The sequence below is a fragment of the Octodon degus genome, unplaced genomic scaffold (assembly GCF_000260255.1).
Source record: "Octodon degus isolate 3935 unplaced genomic scaffold, OctDeg1.0 scaffold00069, whole genome shotgun sequence".
NCBI classification, from domain to species: Eukaryota; Metazoa; Chordata; class Mammalia; order Rodentia; family Octodontidae; genus Octodon; species Octodon degus.
Window position 1 is genome coordinate 7,631,467 of NW_004524645.1, and position 7,852 is coordinate 7,639,318.

Genomic DNA, 7,852 nt, shown 5'->3' on the forward strand with positions numbered 1-7,852 from the left:
CAGAGCATGAGCAACTAATTTTCCCACCAGGAAATGTGAAACTATAAAGATGTAGGAACCAATGTTTACATCTACTGGAGTGCAGAGATTTTTGTTCTTCATCTTCAAAATTGTATTAGTGAAGCTTTTCCAGGGAAACAGAATTGGTAGTGTTAACAGGTAGACATTTATATGGATAAGAGAGGAAAGGGCAGGACAAAAGGAAGAGAGAATTAATTTATCTCGAAAAATACAAGATAAAAAGTAGATTAGTTTATATAGGCTCATGTGATTATGAAAAGTGACAGGTTCCAAGATTTTCAGGGTTATTTTTGTAGCAGGGGAAACAAAAATGTTCATAAGGTAGTGCTCTGGTTCAAAGACTATCAGGCTGGGAACCCAGGAAGAGCCAATATTTCAGCTCAAGGATAAAGGCAAGAAAAAGCTGGTACCCACATTTGAAGATGGTCAGGCAGAACAACTTATCCTATACTCAAGGGATGGTGACTATTTTGATTTATACAAATCTTTAACTAATTGAAGGAAGTCCATTTACATTATAGAGCACAATCTGATTTATTTAGCCTACCAATTTATATGTTGATCCTTTCCAAAAACATACTCATAGAAACAATCAGAATAATGTTTGGCCAAATATTTGGATACCCAGTGGGTCAGTGTCTTGGTTACTTTTCTCTCGTTGAGGGGAAAAATACATGACACTAAAAATGAAGGAAGGAAAGGTTTACTCAACTCACAGTTACTGGAAGTTTCAGTCAATATTCAGCTGGCTCCAAGGAAGAGTGTCAGATGGCAGAGAACAACCTTTCATAGTGGTGACAAACAGTAGAGAGCAAATGGGAGAAATAGTGGCAAGAATGGCTACAGAGAGGAAGTCTGTCTCTCTTAAATTACATTCAGGCTATCCAACCAAGCTTGGGAATAGTACTTATAACCATAATCCCAGCAGCATTCACACCCGTAATCCCAGTGGATCATGAATTAATCACAAACTCTACAAGTCTGCCCCTTGATTGCATGAGGCTTTGGGGAGACACATATACAAAAAACATAACATCCAGTCAAATTGATATAAAATTCACCAAATAGGACTCTTCCCATATAACTTTCCTTTGGGACTAAGACAGAACACATGTCATCAAAGTACACTGCGGTGTTAGATTTATCGAGAAAGCCTTTCATTTTGATCGTCACTTTTAACCTTTTTGTAAACCTTTTTTTAACCTTAAACATATATTATGCCAGCTTGTATGAGACAATTCTTAAAATTTCAGTATTTGACAATCAAAGAGAGAGAAAGAGAGAGAGAGAGAATCAATTTTTCAGATTAAAGAACCTGCAAGACACACCCCTACCCAGACCCAGCAAGTGTGGGAGAGTTTCCTCACTCCCCTGCATCAGCTGGACGCATCTGGACCCAGCCCAGGCCTGGCACGTGAAAACTTCTGAGAGTCTCTCAGAACCCTTCCAATCCCAGTGGACCCCACATCTGCAGCATGAAGAAGCTGAGCAGAGCAACCAGACACAAGCCAGGCACAACTGGGTGAACTCAAACTTCATAGATCTGCACCTGAATTTTAGTGGGCACTAAAGTTATAACTGTATCAAAGCTCTACACAAAAGGACAGAAGACAGTGCTATACAAAATGACAAAGAGGAGGAAAATTCAATCTCAGGCCCCGAATCCAAAAACAGCAAGTGCAGAAGACATTAGTAGAGAAGAAAGTAGGAATCACACAGCTGAAATGTCTGAATTAATAGCATCTGAAGAAAAGAAACAATAGAAAGGTATAGAGGAATTCAGATCAGCAATAACCTCTGAAATAAAAAAGAAAACTCTGAATTAATAGCATCTGAAGAAAAGAATCAAATACAGAAACATATAGAGAAAATCAGATTGGAAATCATCTCTGTAGTAAAAGAATTAGAAACTGCTACTAAAGAAGACACTGACAAAAAATTGAGTAGAAGAGAAAAATGACAGATTCCTTGAATGAGCAATGCAGGAAAGAAATATAATGCATGAAGCAGAGTCAAAGAGATATAAAGGAACTGGAAATCTCAATCACAAGCTTGAAAAATCGTTTGGTGACAGTTAAGATAGAGTTTCAGATCTTGAAGATGACATTGCAGCTAGTGAAAACTTAAGAACAGATCTCTTAAAAACAACTGGCTTGTAGGAAAAAATAGTTCATCACCTGCAAGATGATGCAAAGATGAACAACGTGAGACTAATAGACATCAATGAGAAAGAAGGAGTCAATACAAATGATAAAAAAGTTTATAGGCAGAAGTAATAGCAAAAAAAAACTTCGCAAATATGGGGGGAAAATCTGACATTCAGATAACTGAAGCATATAGAACTCCAAAGAACATCAACCCAATTAAAAATGCAATGAGACATATAATAGTCAAGATCCCAGAAATCCAACAAAAGAACAATATACTGAAAGCCAATAGAGAAAAAAAAAACAGATCATATTTAAAGGAAAACCCACCCGAATAATGGCAGACTTTCTTCACAATCCATGAAGGCAATAAGAGTATGGAGCAGAGTACTTCAAGTCCTCTATGAAAATAAATTCCAGCCCAGACTAATATACCCTGCAAAACTCTTTCAAATTTGATGTAGAAGTGAAATAATTCCATGACAAAGAACAACTAAAGAATTTCATGATGAAAAAATCAACCCTAAACAGACTACTAAAAGATGTTCTAGAGAGGGACGAAAATGATGATAACTCCATGAACAAGGACAGAAGGAACCCAGTAAATACGGCAAACAATTAAACACAGGACAAAAAAGAGTAAACAACATCAAGTAAATAACATGTCACTCATAAGTCAATACATCTCAATTATAATGATCAACGTAAATGGACTCAACTCAACAGTTAAAAGAAATAGACTGGCACAGTGGATAAGGAAACAAAACCTAAAAATAAGCTGTATACAAGAAACACATTTAACTCATAAAGAAATTCATAGGCTGAAAGTCAAAGGATAGAAAACAATACTACACACCCACCACCTCAGAAAAAAGCAGGGGTAGCAAATCTGTTCTCAGAAGGTCTCAAGTGCAAATCAAGAATGATAAAACAAAAGAAAGAAGGCCACTATACACTGGTTGGGGAAAAATTTAAGAGGAAGAGGTAGCACGCATAAATATGTATGCACCAAATACAGGAGCATCCAACTGTATAAGACAAATGTTAGTGGACATGAGAAATCTAATATCCAATACCACAATCTTAACAGGAGAACTTAACACCTACTTATCCCAAAAAGATAGGTCAAGCAGACAAAAAATTAGCAAAAATCTAGCAGAACTGCACCAGAGCTTGGTACAAATTGACTTAGAGGATATATATATAGAGTGCTCCAACCAACCACAGATGAATACACATTTCTTTCAGCTACATGTGAATCATTTTGTAAACTAAATGACATACTAGTCCATAGGTAATGGTTAAGTATATGCAAGAAAACAGAATTTTTCCCATGCATATATTCTGACCACAGTAAAATGAAGCTAGAAATAAATGACAAAAGAAACCATAAAAACCCATAAATACATGGAAATGAAATAATATTTCACTCAGCAACCAATGGATCACAGATGAAATTGAACAAGAAATTGAACAGCATCCACAATTCAATGAAAATTCAAGCACAACTTATCAGAATTTATGTAATGCTATGAAAGCAGTTCTCAGAGGGAAATTTATAGCTATCAACCCAAACATTAGGAAAACAGAATGGGAATAAATAGATATCCTAATGTTGCAACTGCAAAATCTAGAACAGGAAGAGCAAACCAAACCCAGAGCCCAAAGACAGGAAAAAATCATAAAGTTTAGAGCAGAAATTAATTCAATCGAGACGAAGAAAACAGTTCAAAGAATTAACAACTCAAAAATCCGGTTCTTTTAAAGAATAAATAAAATTGATGAGGCCCTAGGAAACTTCATCAAAAAGAGGAAAGAAAAAATTCAAATACAAGCAATAAGGAATTAAAAGGGTATAATCACCACAGACCCAGTGAAAATTTAGAAGATTATCAAGAGCTACTTTTAGAACATTTACTCTAACGGAATACAAGACACAGGAGAAAAGGACAGATTCCTAGGAAGGCACAAATTACCAAAACTGAATCAAGATGATATAACAACTCTCAATAACCCTGTAAGAGCCAATGAAATACGAAATGTAGAAAAAAAAAAAAACACCTACCAACAAAGAAAAGTCCAGGTCCTGATGGATTCACTGCTGAATTTTTCACAACAAATTTACAGAAGGTATAATCCCTATGTTCCTCAAACTCTTCAGTGAAATTGAAAAGGAAGCCATCGTCCCAAAATCATTTCTGGAGGCAAGTATTATACTGATACCAAAACCAGGGAAAGACACAACTGAAAAAGAAAACTACAGGCCATTCTCGCTCATGAACATAGATGCAAAAATTCTCCGTTAAATCTTAGCAAATAGAATATCGTAAATCATCAAGAAGATTATATACAATTAAAGGTAGGATTCTTCCCAGAGATGCAACAGTGGTTCAATATATGCAAATCTAAAAATGTAATGCACAATATAAATACAGCCAAATCTAAACACGACATGAACATGTCAATTGATCCAGAAAAGACTTTTGACAAAGTCCAACACTAATTCATGTTCAAAGTCCTACAGAGAATTGCAATAGATGGCCTCTATTTCAATCTGATAAAAGCTCTCTATGACAACCCAAAGGCTAATAAAATTCTTTTTTTTTCAATCTGAATTGTTTTTAATTAAGCATTATGGTCACACACGAATTTGTGCTCATGTTGTACCTTCCTCACTTTAGTCCTTCTAATGAGCTGACAGGAAGCACCACTACTAATCACACGTACAACAGTAAAAGTTTTAGTCTTGACCTAATTTCTGACATTGCCAGTTAAACAGAAGACCCAATGCTATTATGGGCTACTGGACTCTTTTAGAATATTTTGCTGAGTTTACACACCTATAATATTCAATAACGGAACTTAGAAAAAATGGGGCATACAGATGAATGTCCATTTTGTATCTGTGTATTCAAAGTAGTTAGGATAGATGTATAGTTACATTCTGTTAATGAATAGAATGATTTGTTCTAATGGTGTTTGTAAATAGGATCTCAAGTCCGCATCTTGTGCAGCAATTAACCACTAAGAAGAATATATGCAGTGTGTTATTTGTTGAAACTGTACTTCTGATTTGATTTGAAACTGTTTCATTGCTATCTGTTTATCAATAAAATTTTGAAAAAAAAGTTTTAGTCTTATGTTTTTGAGTAGCTGTTTAAATACTACCATGAACAGTAACTCAGTCTGACCTAAAGAAATCAAAAGTAGAACTTGCTGTTATATCATGCTAACTCTTAGAAGGATCTGAATTTACAGAACTATAAAATGTGAGAATTGTTAAATATTCTTTATTTGGTATTATACATACACCACACTAAAATTCCTTTCAATAAGTAAAAGGCAGCACTTTTTAGATATAGGGAATTCTAATTAAATTGGCATAGTCAAGACTAAAAATATAGACATAGCTTTCTTGTCTTCAACCACTCCCTTTAACAGGTTAATAAACACAAACTGAAACAGTGGAGTCTTGCTTGGTTTTGAGACAATGAAAGATTCTCTCAGTATTTAAACATATTCACATAACCAGTTACATAAATCTAAATATAAAACCAATCTTCAGTAGTTTTGAGATGATATTCTCAATCTTTGTGAAAAGTTGAACATTACTAATCAAGTCCAACCATATATTTAGAAGATAAAACAATGATAGTATTTACTGAACTGGAATTACTATCAAACCTTGAAGAAAAAAAATGATATACATTTAACTACAAGCCAATTTTATTTAAATCAGGACTGTCCAACAAAAATATTCTGTCAGCCACTCATGATCTGAATTCTGATGTATGAGATTAAATTATGGTACACATACAAAAACCATGAGATATTTCTGCTCTGTAGTAAATAAGGCAGTGATTATTACTCATTAGTAGCCTTTTTGAGGTAAGCTATTAAGTCTGCCCTTTCTCCCTTCTTCTTAATGCCAGCAAAGACCATTTTTGTTCCTGGGATGTACTTCTTGGGATTCTCCAAATACTCCATCAATGTATCCTCTCCCCAGGTGATACCTTTGTTCTTGTTGGCATCTGTGTAAGAGAATCCAGCAGTCTGACCTGTCTTCCACCCAAAAAGACCATGGAGATTTGGCCCAGTCTTGTGCTTGCCTCCCTTCTCAACAGTGTGGCACTGGGAACACTTCTGTACAAAAATTTTCTTGCCTTTTTCAACATCACCCATTTTTAAACCTGCAGCTTCCACGCTGGGTGGTCAACCGTCTTCCCTCATTATCACAAGGAAAGTTCTAGTGCAGAAGCCTGACATCCTGCTCTCTCTAATAAACTTCTAAATGGGGAAAAACTGAAATCTTTTATTTTCAGATCTTATATATGACAAGGATGTCTTCTAACACCACTCCTATTCAATATACATCTGGAATCATTAGCTACAGCCATTAGACAAGAGAAAGAAATAAAAGGAATAAGAATAGGTAAAGAAGAAGTGAAACTATCATTGTTTGTAATTGATATGATACTTTATTTGGAAGACCAAAAAACTCCACTAAGAGGCTACTAGGATTGATACACAAATTTAGTAGCATAGCAGGATACATACTCGGCACCCACAAGTCAACAGCATTCCTCTACACAGATAACAAACACACTGAGAGTGAAATTAGAGAAACAATAATTTATAATAGCACAGCAGAAAATGAAATACCTTGGAATTAATCTACTTAAAGAAGTCAGAGATCTTTTCAAGGATAACTATGATACTCTGAAAAAAGTGATTGCAGAGAATTTCAGAAAATGGAAAGATATTCCCTGCTCCTGGATAGGAAGAACCAACATTGTGAAGATGGCCATACTCCCAACATTGCTGTACAGATTTAATGCAATCCCTGTCAAACTGCTGTCAACATACCTCCCAGACCTAGAAAAACCATTCCTAAAAATTATTTAGAAGCAGAAAATACCTAGAATAAGAAAAGCAAAACATAGGGAAGGCAGGAGGCATTATAATTCCTGACTTGAAATTTTACTACAAATCTACTGTGATAAAATCATCATGGTACTGGCAACAAAATAGACCTGAGGATCAATGGAATAGATTAGAAGATGCAGAAGTCTCTATGAACACACTCAGCAACCTGATCTTCAACAAAGGGGCCAAACATGCTCACTTGAAGAAAGATAGCCTCTTTAACAAATGCTGCTGGAAAAACTGGCTCTTGACATGCCAAAAACTAAAACTTGACCCAGGTCTATCACCATGCACTAAGCTAAAGTCAAAATGGATTAAACCTCTAAAAATTAATACAGAAACACGAAATCTCCTGGAAGAGAAAGTAGGAAGAACTCTTGAAGACATAGGGGTAGGCAAAGAGTTCAGGAACAAAAATCAAATCGCACGGGTAATACTTTCAACGAATTAATAACTGAGACCTCCTCTTATTGAGAATATTTTACACATCAAAAGAATTTACCAACAAAGTGAAAAGACAACCCACAAATTTGGAAAAAATCTTGACAAATAAGTACTCAGACAAAGGTCTGCTCTCTAGAATTTATAAAGGACAAAGGAACATTAGGGTCCCTAAATTTAAAGACCCAATCCACAAATGGGCACCCGAGATGAACACACACTTCTCAGAGGATGAAATTAAAGAGATGAATAAATATATGAAAAAATACTAGCCGTTAGTGAAATGCAAATTAAAACAACACTGAGATACCATCTCA

General features: G+C 35.3%; 1 long non-coding RNA gene and 1 pseudogene across 2 annotated transcripts; one reads left to right on the plus strand and one right to left on the minus strand.

Annotated features, from left to right (window-relative positions):
* The first annotated feature begins 4,838 nt into the window (after positions 1–4,838).
* LOC111817753 lies at positions 4,839–5,407 on the plus strand. The gene is made up of 2 exons (XR_002821882.1): positions 4,839–4,905; positions 5,298–5,407. It is a non-coding gene; the product is annotated as an uncharacterized LOC111817753 (long non-coding RNA).
* A 482-nt stretch (positions 5,408–5,889) lies between these two features.
* LOC101583138 lies at positions 5,890–6,350 on the minus strand (annotated as a pseudogene). Its single transcript, XR_001117169.1, has one exon. The product of XR_001117169.1 is annotated as a cytochrome c, somatic pseudogene (transcript).
* Positions 6,351–7,852: the final 1,502 nt, after the last annotated feature.